Genomic DNA, 15,234 nt, shown 5'->3' with positions numbered 1-15,234 from the left:
TATAATTCCATGAAGCATAAACCATGAGAAATTTTCACCAAAAACACATCAATATATACAAAGTCCATCAAAATTGTATCACACAAGCTTGTAAAAATGAATCCTGCATAAAAGGCCTTTGTGAACCAAGCCATTTTGACTCAAATTCTGCAAATCAACATTTAACACATTAAAGCTTAATAAAATCTGCATAAAGTTGCATTATCCACAAATGAGAAATGAACTCTCTAAGTTATGCCAAGAAAATGCAATATGTCCACCTTGAATCCCACAACCCAAATAAGCTCAAAACTACAAAGATGTCCCACTTACCACCATATTAACATTAAAAGCACAAATACTTAAAAGTTACACACCCAACCTCACCAAGAACATTAGTCATCTGCTGCAGACCCCTCCTTTGCTGCAGAATTTCTTTTTTTTTTTCTCTGCATAAACCAGGTAGCAGACCTGCACAGGTTATGCAGCAAAAATCAATCAATTTTGGGAGAATTGAAGGATAAAATATCAGTTAAGGGTCACTCCCCATCAGTTTCTGACCTTTCTCAATTGAAATACATCTACAAAGGACAAGATTCAACAATGTCAAAAATTTGAATTTGGGGAGATTTAAGATAAAAACAAAAGCAATGCAAATAAAAGTAAATCAACAAAAGCAAAATAAAAGAACTTGGGGTGCCTCCTAAGAGGGCTAATTTATAGTCCTTAGCTGGACTCTTTTCATGTTTCATGGTGGCTGAAATTGGAATTTATTGCCTCTGTTTCCAATAGGTGCTTCAATGAATCTATACTTCATTTTCTTTCCATCACATGAGAAGATCCTTGTTGCTTTGTCTAAAAATCCGACCATTTCTTTCTTGACAACCTTTGGTGCATGTTCGTGGGAAGGGTCGCCAAAAAATTAGAAGATGTGATTGCGTTAAAAGCCAAAGGAGATTTTAAGGAAGTGGTTGAGAGGACACTTCCAGAACCAGCGGTAGTAAGAAACGTTAATCCAACAGTGGGCACTGAAACTACCTTAGACGAGGCATGGAGCTTCATCACGGGAGATAAGGTGGGAATTGTTGGCATATACGGTATAGGGGGAGTCGGTAAAACTACTCTCCTTACTCAAATCAACAACAGATTTGCCACTATATTTGATCATTTTGATGTTGTGATTTGGGCTGTGGTTTCTAAAGATTTCAAACCTGACAAGATTCAAGAGCAGATTTGGAAAAAAATTGGCTTTTTTGATGAGAAATGGGAAAAAAAAAAGCCTCCGTGAGAAAGCGGATGACGTATTCCATGTATTGAGCAGAAAGAAATTTGTATTATTATTTGATGACATATGGCAGCGAGTTGACCTCAAAGAAATTGGGGTTCCTCTACCTACTAGACAAAATAGATGCAAGATAGTATTCACAACACGCTCTTACAGAGTAGGCGGGCAAATGGAAGCTGAAAAGATGATAAAAGTGAAACCTTTGGATTGGGAAGAAGCTTGGGCATTGTTTCAGAAGAAGGTTGGGGATATTGATCTTGATATTGTTCCTCTGGCTCAAGATGTAGCTAAAGAGTGTAGAGGGTTGCCAATTGCACTCATTACCATTAGTAGAGCCATGGCCAGTAGAAATACAAAGGAAGAATGGAAGCATGCTCTGGAGGTACTAAGAGGCTCTACATCAAGCTTATCGGTCATGGAGGATGAGGTATTTCATGATATGGAGGTTGAGGTATTTGTAAGATTGAAGTTTAGTTATGATAGTCTACTTAGTGATAAAGTTAAATTTTGTTTCTTGCATTGTTCCTTGTTTCCGGAAGACTTCGAAATTGAGAAAGATGACTTGGTACATTATTGGATTTATGAGAATTTTTGTGCTCGAAATGAGGCATATTTTATAATCGGTTCTCTTATTGGGGCCTGTCTATTGGAAGAGAAAGGCGAACATGTGAAAATGCACGATGTGATTCGTGACATGGCTCTGTGGATTGCACGTAAATATGAACACGAAAAGCACAAGTTTTTTGTGGAAGCGAGTGTCCAATTAACTCAAGTAAGAGAGGTTGGAAAGTGGGAAGGATCAAAACGGATGTCCCTGATGGCAAACTCCTTTGAGAGAATCCATGAAGTTCCCATATGTCCCAATCTTTTAACTTTATTTCTCGGAGATAATCGTCTTTTGAGGGAGTTCAGTGATGGTTTCTTTCAGTTTATGGATACACTAAATGTTTTGGACCTCTCACGCACTGGTATAAGGGAATTGCCAGTGGGAATATCAAAATTGAACTCATTGCAATATCTTAATCTGTCAAGGACGTGGATATTACAATTGTCAGTTGAGTTGAAAATGATGGTAAATCTAAAATATCTGAACTTGGAGTATAATTTGAATCTACAGAAGATTCCAATGGGAGTCATATCTAGTTTATCATCATTGCAAGTTTTGAAAATGTACAATGTTGGTATTTTTGAGGTCCAACAAGGGGAAGATAATATATTGAGGGAAGATAATATGCTAATAGAGGAGCTAAAATATTTAGAACACTTGAATGAATTGACCAGCCTAATAACAAGTGTCTTAGGTCTCCAGAGTTATGGCAACACCCACACATTACTTAACTGTACTCGAGCTCTAAGCCTTGAATTGTTTCCGGATCCACAGTCTCTCAACATTTGGTGGTTAACAAATATGAAGAATCTAGAAGTTATAGATATGGCCAATGTTAGAAGTGATTTAAAAGTGTTGGGTGCTAGTAGCAGTAATTCAAAAAAGTTGGGTGTCGATGTTGTAATGGAAGAGATAGAAACAGATGATGCAGGTGGAGGTCTAGGCAACTCAGTGATCTCAAGGGAGACATGCTTTAAGAGCCTTCATACATTGCGTTTAGGGAGAAACCTCAGATTGAGGGATCTGACATGGATTATTCTAGCTCTAAATTTGGCGCGTTTGTATGTGGCCACTAACCAGTATATAGAAGAGATAATAAGTGTTGAAAAGTTAGATGATGTTCCAGTTGGGGATGAAAATTTTAACCCATTTGTAAAACTCCAATTTCTCACCTTGTCTACATTACCAAAACTGAAAAGCATACATCCCGAAGCCTTGTCCTTTCCCTCTCTACAAAAAATCAAAGTATATAAATGCTGACAGCTTAAGAAGCTGCCATTAAACTCGAGCAGCGCAAATGGAGGCAAAGTTGAGATTGAAGCAGAGGAACAATGGTGGAAAGATGTTAAATGGGATGATGATTCTGCTAAAACTACCTTTCTACCGCGCTTCGTGCCTTATCATGGTCACTATGGATTTTAACATTTGCTTGGTTTTCATAGGTAATTGTTTTTTATTTTCAACTTGTTATTCCAATCTCCTAATTCTTAAAGAAAAAAAAATGTCTGTAAAACAATTTTATTATTTCAATGTATACTTTGGCTTTATTTTAATATGTCTGTAAAATAATTTTATTATTTCACATTGACATATTTCGATCATAATTTTTCCTAGATCATTTTATTATTCGCATCGGCTTCCAGTATTATTGTTGAGTTTGAGTTCTGATGCAATTTTTTTGGTGGCAGAGGATGAGCTGGCAAACTATGGAGTGGTGGAGGTTTTTTTTTTTTTTTTTAATTACTGCACCTATATCATAGAGTGTGACGAAATTTTTACGCTGGTTGTCTGGCACGCCCAGTGGGACACGAACCCACATTTCTAAGTATTTAACCCAAAATTGTTCAGAGTGGAGAAAGCGAATCCATATAGCCGACCCCAAATTTTTGGGATAAAGGCTTAATTGAGTTGAGTTGAGTTTTAATTAATGCACCTATAAACTTGCATTATTATTTAAATATAAGATTGGATCTCATATCTATATTCTAAAGCTATAAATTTTCTGAATTTGATTGCAAGTATTTTGCATTTGTATTACTTAATATATAAATATGAATTTTATATCTCTCATAATGAAATTATCATTCATTCATCTTATATGGTCCTAACATTACTACTTACTATTGATCAAGCTACCATTTATTTAATATCTTGAAGAACCACATTTAGCTGTACATATTAATAATAAAAATTTAGTATTGAATCATTTTAATCTTTCTATTTCAATCAAACAATATATATATATATATATATATATATATATATATATATATATATATATATATATATATAGAGAGAGAGAGAGAGAGAGAGAGAGAGAGAGAGACTAAAAATAAACTAATTTCCTCTGGAATCACTTATAGCTATACATATTGTTAGAAGAAAGAATATAAGTAATGAAGGAAAGGATTGTGTATTTGTCTGTGTCTCATTTACAGAAATATTACATCTATTTATACATGAGAAGATGAACTAATTTGGACAAGAATAATAATTGCTATAATTATGCTACACAAATCTCCTATAATCATGTTAATTACTGTAATTATGCTACACAAATCTCCTATAATCATGCTAATTGCTGTAATTATGCTAACACCCCCCCCCCCTCAAACTCAAGGTGGTAGCACAGGTGCCAACTTGAGTTTGCGTAAGAGATCCTGAAAGCGAGCGGGAGGATGTGTTTTGGTGAATATATCAGCAGTTTGGCTGACAGAGGAGACAGGAATCAAACATATGGTGCCATAAGCAACATGATGACGTACAAAATGACAATCAATTTCGATGTGTTTGGTACGCTCATGAAATACATCATTATGAGAAATCTGTATGGCACTTCTATTATCGCAATGAAGCATTGTGGCAGAAGAATGAGTGACACCCAAATCAGTTAATAACCACCGTAACCAAAGTAATTCAGATGTAGCATCAGCAAGAGCACGATATTCAGATTCTGTGCTAGAACATGCAACAACAGTTTGCTTTTTGCTACGCCGAGAGATAAGAAAATTACCCAAGAAGAAACAATAACCAGTTATAGAGCGACGATCGCTGGATCACCAAATTGTCAAGATCGAGTAGCGGATAATACTAGGGAGGAGGTAGCGAAAAAGTGCAAACCATGAAAAAGAGTGCCTTTGATATAACGAGGGATTCGAAGTACTGCAGAGAAATGAATTGAGCGAGGAGCAGACATAAACTGGCTAACCAAATGAACAGCATATGAAATATCAGGTCGAGTAACTGTGAGATAAACAAGACTCCCGACAAGCTGTCGAGATAAAGTAGGATCATCAAGAGGAGTGCCATCAAGAGGTATAAGTTTGCAATTGAGCTCCAATGGGGTTGATACTGTTTTGCTATCAGTGATGCCTGCTCAAGAAAGTAAGTCGGATGCATACTTGGCTTGAGATAGATAATAGCCATAAGAATTTTGAGAAACTTCAAGACCCAAAAAGTAGCTGAGAATCTTTCATTTCAAAATGTTGATTGAGATAATGTTGTAACTCTAAAATACCAGATGAATCATCTCCTGTTATTATCATATCATCAACATAAAGCAACAGAAGAACAATACCACTGTCAGTTCGGTGAGTGAATAATGCAGAATCATGTGGACTAGAGAGAAAACTAAGTTGAGCAAGAGTGGAACTAAATTTGGTAAACCAGGCCCTGGGAGCTTGTTTTAATCCATATAAGGCTCGCCGAAGTTTGCAAACCTTATGAGGAGAATGATAACCAGGAGGAGGATGCATATAAACCTCTTCTGTTAAATCACCATGAAGAAAAGCATTTTTGACATCCATCTGGAAAAGTTTCCATTTACGAACTGCAGCAATAGCTAAGATACTGCGAATAGATGTTAATCGGGCCACTGGAGCAAAAGTTTCTTCATAGTCGATACCATACTCTTGAGTGTACCCTTTGGCTACTAAGCGAGCTTTGTAGCGTTCAATAGTTCCATCAGAAAGGGTCTTGATTTTGTAAATCCATTTGCAACCAATAGGGGTCTTGTTTGGTGGAAGATCAACTAAATCCCAAGTATGAGTTTTCTCTAAAGCCTGAAGTTAAATCGGTACCATAGCTTTGCGCCAAAGAGGATCGATGACTTGCCTCACGATAAGAACGAGGCTCATGAAGGGTTGCAATAGTAGAGTAACAGTGAAAATCAGAAAGATAATGAGGAGTTTCTCTTACACGGGTAGAACGACGAAGAGTAGTGCTAGGAGGAGATGCAGGCGCAGGTGCTGGATCAACAACTGGTGCCGATTCAATAGGGGCAGGTGTAGTTAATATTGAGCACATCACAATCACCTGGATCAGGACTTGGAAACAGCTCTTTGGAGGAGTCAGTGAAAAATAGAGAGTCGATGTATTGTGAGTGATGAAATTTGGAAAGAGAAGAGAACATAGTATTTTCCCAAAAGGTAACGTGACGAGAGATGCGTAACTTATTAGAAACAGGATCCCAACAACGATACCCTTTGTGTTCAATGCCATAACCAAGAAAACAACATAGGCGAGCACGGGGTTCTAATTTGGTATGTTCATGAGGTTGTAAAAGAACAAAAGAAACACATCCAAAAGGTTTAAGGATGGAATAGTTAGGAGGTTGTCCAAACAACTTTTCAAAAGGAGATAAATTATGAAGAACCAAGGTAGGAAGACGATTAATAATATAAACAGCATGAAAAGCTGCTTCTCCCCAAAATTTTTCTGGACATGAGGCAGAAAGAAGAAGAGTAAGTACAGAATCAAGAATATGGCGATGCTTGCATTCGGCTCGCCCATTCTGTTGAGAGGTGTGAAGACAAGAACGTTGAACAACGGTGCCTTTTTGACTAAGAAACTGAAGTAAAGAAGAATCCCGATATTCCATGGCATTGTCTGTTCGGAGAATTTTAATGTCACAAGAGAACTGAGTTTTAATCATTTTTGCAAATGTGATGTAAATTTGTGATAACTCATATCAATGTTTCAAAAAATATATCCAAGTAAACCGAGAATAATCATCAATAAATATTACAAAATAACGAAAACCATTTATTGAAGAAATAGGAGAAGGACCCCAAATGTCAGAATGAATTAAACCAAAAGGAGTGTCTGAAGTAGTATTATTAAGAGAAAAAGATAATGCAGGTTGTTTTGCAAGCTGACAATTTAAACAATTAAATGACTCAAACTTAGTAGATCCTAATAATCCACGAGAAATTAAAGGTTGAATTTTACTGGTAGAAGCATGACCAAGGCGAAGATGCCATTGGTGAATGGAGGAATTAGGGATTGTAGCTGCAGACACAAATCTCTGAGGAAGATGTAAAGATGTAAGCGCAAATAATCGACCCACTCTGCGACCCTCCCCAAGAATCTATCCCGTTTGTGGATCCTATACCTGGACACCATGGTGAGAAAAAATAACATTTAGTCCTTTTTCACACAACTGACCAACAGAAATAAGATTGAGTGCCAAATTAGGGATATAATAGGTGTCAGGGAGATGAAGATTTGAGGTAGACACATGACCAGTATGTGTGATGTTCATTTTAGTACCATTTGCAGTATGGATTGGTGGTAAGGAAGATACAGGTTTTGCAGAAGACAAGAATTTAAGATTAGTGGTCATATGATTACAACATGCAGAGTCAAAAAGCCAATAAGAATTACCCGGAGTGGCAGACATGGCAGTAGGAGAATTAGAAGAGATAACCTGCTTGAATAGTGCCTCAAGATCACTCATGGTGATGGCAGTAGAGCCCTCAGTAGCAGCAACAGCAGTGACAGAGGAAGATCCAGACTTTGAGACATTCTTGAATTTAGAATGCCCTCCTTTTGGTCTTGGAGGACGTGTGGGACAATGTTCAAGAATATGACCGTAACCATGACAATATTTGCATTCTATAGTAGAACAATATGCAAAAGCATGACCAATTTGATTACAATTCTTACAGAGTTGATTGCCAGATTTCTGATGTGAGGATCGAGTAGTTGCAAGAGCAGCTTCAAATTGAGGAGTTTTATCCAAACTGAGACGAGTCTCTTCAAAAATAATCTCTTGAATAGCAGTTTCCAATGATGGGAGTGGATTTGGTGTAGCAGGACGCCGAACGGCCTCATATTCTGATCGAAGAGCCATTAGAACTTGAATGAGATGAAGATGATCTTCACTGATTTTGGCCTGAGATATTTGATTCCAAATAGGTTGGACCTGGGCAAGAAAATCATTCACAGATTGACCTGTTTCTTGTTTCAGATTATGAAGAGTAGTCCACAACTGATAATAGTGGGCAAGTCCAGTGGTCTGATATCGATTAGCCAAAAAATCCTAGATTTCTTTTGCAGAGTCATAATTAGCAAACTGGATGTGGATGGACGAGACAGAGGTATTGCGAAACCAGGTGATGATCTGATGATGTTTACTATCCCAATCCTCAAGACGGTCAGCAAATTTTGCACCAGTTTCATCGTTCTCTCTTGTCGGCGTAGTGATATCTCCGGTAACAATACGCCAAAGCTTGCGACCTATCAAAAAACTTTTCATTCCTTGAACCCAAAGATTATAGTTGGAACCAATCAGAACTGTTGCAATAGGTCTTGAAATATCAAATTTCTCCATTGATAACAAGATTAGGAGAAAAAAAAAATGGTATAATAATAGCTATGAAAGAATGAACCAGAACAGGTTGTAGAGAGAGCAGAGAGACTCCAAAAACTAAAAATAAAAGCTTTATGGCTCTGATACTAAGTTAGAAGAAAGAATACAAGTAATGAAGGAAAGGATTGTGTATTTGTCTGTGTCTCATTTACAGAGATATTACATCTATTTATACATGAGAATGTGAACTAATTTGGACAAGAATAATAATTGCTATAATTATGCTATACAAATCTCCTATAATCATGCTAATTGCTGTAATTATGCTACACAAATCTCCTATAATCATGCTAATTGCTGTAATTATGCTAACACGTATAATTTATAAATTTATTTAGATTTTTTATTTTTTTAATTTTTTATCTTAATTGTAAATTAAAATTTTTCATTTTTTCTTTTTTTTATCTTCTTTTTCTTTTTTATTTTAATTTTTTTAAAAAAATTAACAAGTTTCATTAAGTATTTTTATTGATTTTTTCTTCTATACATTCAATTTATATATCAGTGTTCATTAAGGAATGAGGAGATGGGCCAAATAAAGTTTCGCATTTTTATGACGCAAATGGGTCTAAGTCCATCGCTGGTGAAGTATTAGTCAAAGCCTAAGGTCCAGTTGAATCTATCAAAGCATTAAAAAAAGTAAAAAGAAATCAACCGATTCTTGATAATGAGGAATAAAAAATTTGCACAGAAAATCAGCTATTTAATCTTTTGATGATTTGCAAGAAATTCAGTAACCTAAACAATGAAGAGAGATTGTGAATCTCAAAAGCATCAATGCATGAATGGTACTTAAATGATGTTATAAATGAAGAACAAATCTACACAGATGAGAATTTTAAGAGCCAAGACTTCACTTATAAATAAAGATTCATCTATGGTAATTAATCAACCCGCCAACACAATACAAAATATCGTATCTATATAATCTATATGTCTATATCTATATCTATGTTTAGATCTTAAATCAAGTAACTATAATAAATTATATATTAATCAAATACTATCAAGTAATTGATCAATTAATTAAAGTCATAGTTAATCAAGTAGATCATAATCAAATAGATAATAAATTAAGTAACTATGATAAATTAGATTATAATCAAGTACAATCAGATATTTTATCAATTAATGAAGTATATCATAATTAATTAGATCATATATTAAGTAATTATGACCAATTACATCATAATCAAGTACTATTGGATATTTTATCAATTAATTAAGTAGATCATAATTAATTAAGTCATAAATCAAGTAAGTATGATCAATTAAATCATAATGAAGTACAATAGAGTGTTTTACAATTAATCAAGTAGATTACAATAAATTTAGATTATAAATCATGTAACTATGATCAATTAGATCATAATCAAGTACAATAGGATATTTTATCAATTAATCAAGTAGATCATAATCAATTAGGTTATAAATCAAGTAACTATGATTAATTAAATCATAATCAAGTACAATAAGATATTTTATAAATTAATCAAATTGATCATAATCATTTAAATCATAAATCAAGTAATTATGATCAATTAGATTATGATCAAATCAAGTAGATCATAATCAATTAGATCATGAATCAAGTAACTATGATCAATTAGATCAAAATCAAGTACAATAAAATATTTTATAAATTAATGAAGTAGATCATAATAAATTAGATCATAAATCAAGTAATTATGATTAATTATATCATAAGCAACTACAATCAGGTATTTTATCAATTAATCAAGTAAATCATAATTAATTAGATAATAAATCAAGTAATTATAATTAATTATATCATAATCAAGTATAATAGGGCATTTTATAAATTAATCAAGTACATTATAATCAATTAGATCATAAATCAAGTAACTATGATCAATTAGATTTTAATCAAGTGCAATAGGATATTTTATCAATTAATCAAGTAAATCATAAATCATGTAGCTATAATCAATTACATCATAATCAAGTACAATCGAGTATTTTTTTTTAACTGATCAAGTAGATCATAATCAAGTAATTATTATCAATTATATCATAATCAAGTATTATAGTGTATTTTATCAATTAATTAAGTATATTATAATCAATTAGATCATAAATCAAGTAAATATGATCAATTACATCATAATTAATTTTATTAGTTAATCTATAAGATATGAGTGAGTATTATTCAGTTCATACCGAAATAACCGATTGAACCAAATTATTTGCTTGTGAAGGGTTATGGAGTTAAAGGTTGAGACACGTCATTATTGGTTAGATTAATAGGTTAAAGGGATGGTAGGCTTATTGATTAAAGTAAATTAATTAATCAAGCATTATCGAGTATTTTATGAATTAGTAAATTATATCATAAACTAAGTAAATATAGTCAATTATATCATAATCAAGTACTATCGAGTGTTTTATCAATTAGTCAGTTAGATAATAGTCAATTAGATCATAAATTAAGTAATCATAATTAATTAAATTATAATCAAGTACCATTGAGTATTTTATCAATTGATCAAGTATATAATAGTTAACTAGAATATAAATCAAGCAACTATGATCAATTACATCATAATTAATTAATCAATTAGATAATGGTGAGCATTATTCGGTTAGATCGAAATAATCAACTGAATCGATTTAATTTGGAAATTCGGCTCTATTTTTGTAGACATTTGGCTCAGTTCAATTTTGATTTTTGAATTTTTGAGTTTATTTAGATCAATTTTAGAGACAACTTTTTTTTTTCTTCCATCTTGTAAAAAAAAAAAAGAAGGGAAATGGATACATGAAGAAGATGCTTGAGATGGGTTATGGAGTCTCTTACTGGATAAGGGTTATTTTGTTAGAGGTTGAGATGAGCCATTATTAGTTAGAGTAATGGTGGACTCTGATAGGTTAAAGAAATGGTCAGATGTCTTTGATTGGTTGAATAATTGATGGAAAATGATTGGTTAAAGAGTTGTTGATGGCATTTGATTGGATAATCAATAATAAAAGAAAGAGAAATTGCAAAATTTGATATTCAAATATGAAATTTTTATAAAGGGCTAAATAGATATTACAAATAGATATTACACATCCAAAAAGTATTTGGAATTTACTGAATTACGTCCATTTATACATTTTTGTACACAAATTTTTGTAAATCAAGTAACTATGATTAATTACATCATAAGCAATTACAGTCAGGTATTTTATCAATTAATCAAGTAAATTGTAATTAATTAGATAATAAATAAAGTAACTATAATTAATTACGTCATAATAAAGTATAATAGGGTATTTTATAAATTAATCAAATACATCATACTCCTTCAGCAACTCTTGTAAAATGAATGAATGAAATACACCTAGGAATGTCCTGATTCAATTCTTGATGGCTTAGAATTGAATCCCTTAGAAAGTCCATGATCATACCATATTAATTGTTTATCCATTTATGCATGAGATGTATGGGAATGTATGCAAGTATATGATATATGCATGCTAATTGGATAATGTGCAAAGTGAGACCATAATAGTAATTAAGCCGACCATTAAATCTTCTAAACAAATGATTAAGCTGGAAATGGTATAATTAAAGTAATTATATCATAGCCCTCCATTGAGGTAATTATTTTAAGAAATTTTAAATACTTGCATGTGACGCATTTAATTTAAGAGATTTTCTTAAGAATAATTGTTAAGCATGAGATGTTATAAATATGTAAATAGTTGATTGCCAATAATGGATGTGCCTGAGGACATTAAAATTATTTACATATTTACTGGTGTCGCAATGGGATTCTGCGGTCGCCTGGACGATCACTCACCGAAGTGGGAAAGAGTGAGGAGTCGCCACCTTAGTTTTGAGGGGAACTAAAGAAAACCATTTGGGGAAAATAAATTAAAAATGAAACCACTTCAAGACAGAGATTCTAGGTTCGGGGTCCGTAAACGGGTGGGGAAGGTGTTAGGCACCCCACCTCGTCCCTTAACAAGGGTAAGTAGATTTAATTTTGCGTCCTTTATAAATTAGTTAGAAGGGCTTGAACGGGAATGTTAATCCTTTTGGTAAAAGGAACATTTGATTTTTCACTAATTAGGATTACCCAGATACATAAGTAAATGAGACGACCTTAGTGAACGGGTGTGAGGATCGGATAAGAACCCTCTTCCGACCTCTTTTAAGTTATCTATTAAAATTTTGAGGGGAGACCGGATAAGAACCCTCCTCCGATCTCCTTTAGACATTTATTAAAATTTTGAGTTGAGACCGGATAAGAACACTCCTCCGATCTCTATTTAATAGTTATTAAAATTTCGAGTTGGGACCGGATAAGAACTCTCCTCCGATCCCTATTTAATAGTTATTAAAATTTTGAGTTGAGACCGGATAAGAACACTCCTCCGATCTCTCTTTAATAGTTATTTAAATTTCAAGTTGGGACCGGATAAGAACTCTCCTCCGATCCCTATTTAATAGTTATTAAAATTTTGAGTTGAGACCGGATAAGAACTCTCCTCCGATCTCTTTTAAGTTAACAGGAGCCTGAAAGGGACTTTTCCGATCTCCCGAATTTTGGTGTCCTAAGAACCTAAAGCTAAAGATCCTGGCGTTCAAAGATGTTAGGGATAAGGCTTCTCGATACCTTTGGCTAGATGGGGAAAACTAGACTTGATTTACCGACCTTCCAGACATTCATTTTGCCAATGTCTGTTAATGACCGATCTATTCTATTTCGTCTACTTTGGTTTTATTCCACTTTATGACATCTTTGTCGAATTGCTGTTTACGTCGACCTAATAGTTCGGCTATCTTCCTGACGTGTTATTCATGTCCTCTCTTTTAAAAGAGACCTCTAATTTGCAGTTACCTACGTTTACTCCATCATTTACGTGCTACTAAGAGTTAGAAAACTTGCATTCAGAAATAACGAAGATTAATAAGATGAACTGATCACTAAAAAGAGGATTTGAGAGTGACTTTCTTTGGGGATTGCTTGTGCAGAAATGATCTTGAAGAAGATCGCAAATATAAAAAGAACAAGGAAAATGCGGAGAATAAACGTAGACACTTAATAAAACAGTAGCATGAACTCTTACAATAACATTTTTGGGGTTTTCTTGTGCAAAATAATCTTGAAGAAAGTTGCAGATGTGTGAAGAACAAAGGAAGTGCGGAAAATAAACGTAAACAGCAGGAGGAGCTCTTACCTGTGAGGAGCCGGGTCTACTAAAATAGTTACGGGGTGGCAAACTGAGATAAGACAGTGGACTGATTAGCCTGAAAGCTGATGTTTGTCGGGAAGTGAAGGGAGCTTAGCATAAAATATAATCAGATTAAGATAAAAAGAACCGAGTGATATGAAATCGAGCTTGGGCAGTGAAAACAGAGATGATAAAAGGCAGAGAGTATGACCAGATAATGAACAAACTGGAAATGTAGAGTTCCAGTATTCAGAATCTCTTCAAGAAAACACTTCAGAAAACTAGTTTCAGAAGTCTTTTTAATCGACACTTCTAAGTAGCAGAGTAGCAAACTAAATGAACTTTCAGAGTTCCTCTGCTATAATAACAGCCTCTTGTCTATTTTTTCGTTCCCCTCCCACAGTTTTTTCATGCAGGTATTTATAGGAATCGGGCACTCCCCATGAAGGGTCAGGATTTATTTTGAGGGAGATGGAGGGTCAAGATTTCGAAGGACATGATTGGATGTCCAGGAATTAAAGAGAATCAAAATGAATGGCTGAGATCTCTCTTCAGAACATTTGTCCTTTTCTTCTTTCCATCTGACGGTCCCAAAGCTCCTTGTCCGGAACGATCTGAGGGCTAAGAGCGAAAGACGCTGGTATTGTCGTCTTTTCTCTTGATCCAATGGTTCTGGTTTAGTCCTTACAAGTGAGATCAACGGTGGAGATTGGGATGTACAGGACTGTCATGACATATCCTGGCACCTGTCAGCATTGTGGGCGATTCTTAGGCGTGCGGTGGAGATCTCATCTGCCACGCTTTAACTACCTCGGCTCTGATTCTGATGACGGTTATTGGGATTTGTCTTATTCTTTTTGCCTACCGATCCCTCCTCTTTCTGATCTCTTTCACATGTTCTTTCCGACCTTTCATGCTGGTCTCCCACCTTCCGATCTATTATTCCGATCTCTCCTTTTCTCTGGTCCGGTCTGGTCAAAGCATTAATTGTCCCTCGATTCCCGAAGCATCCGCTTCGTTTTCTGCTTAGCAATAAATGCTCATTTTCTCCTATATATACCCCTGTCGACGGAGACATTTTCTTCATATGATTTTCCTTTCTTCCTTTCTTACTTACCCTGTTCTAGCTGCTACGGTGGAAGTTCTGGCTATAACTGTGGCTTTGATCTTTTTCCGATGGACTCCTTTACTCACCGACTGAAAATTTACGATCCCGGTGATCGCATGACCGTAACTTACGATGGTGAGAGAACTGGATTTGACCGATCTGTATTGCGGACCTCGGTTGTACCGATCTCGATTCGCTCAACTGAGTTCATTCGGCTTCTCATCGCATTGGGTGTTCCGACAGCGTCTTTCCTCCACATTGGGTGTTCCGACAGCGGGTCGGTTTCGAGTGGTAACATCGGTGATGATGTCTCTCATCTTCATGGGAGTCATAGTCACCCATTTGAGCTGTACATCTATCCGATGTCAATAGCCGGTCTCCTGACCAAACACCTCTTTTGATTCGGCCACGAGACTAGG

General features: G+C 34.8%; 1 pseudogene; it reads left to right on the top strand.

Moving 5' to 3' along the window:
* The first annotated feature begins 576 nt into the window (after positions 1-576).
* Positions 577-3,279, top strand: LOC110634390 (probable disease resistance protein At5g63020; annotated as a pseudogene).
* Positions 3,280-15,234: the final 11,955 nt, after the last annotated feature.

This window comes from Hevea brasiliensis, chromosome 1 (genome assembly GCF_030052815.1).
Source record: "Hevea brasiliensis isolate MT/VB/25A 57/8 chromosome 1, ASM3005281v1, whole genome shotgun sequence".
Classification (NCBI taxonomy): Eukaryota; Viridiplantae; Streptophyta; class Magnoliopsida; order Malpighiales; family Euphorbiaceae; genus Hevea; species Hevea brasiliensis.
The sequence above is the reverse complement of the archived record's forward strand: the minus strand, read 5'-3'. Positions and strand labels throughout refer to the sequence as shown.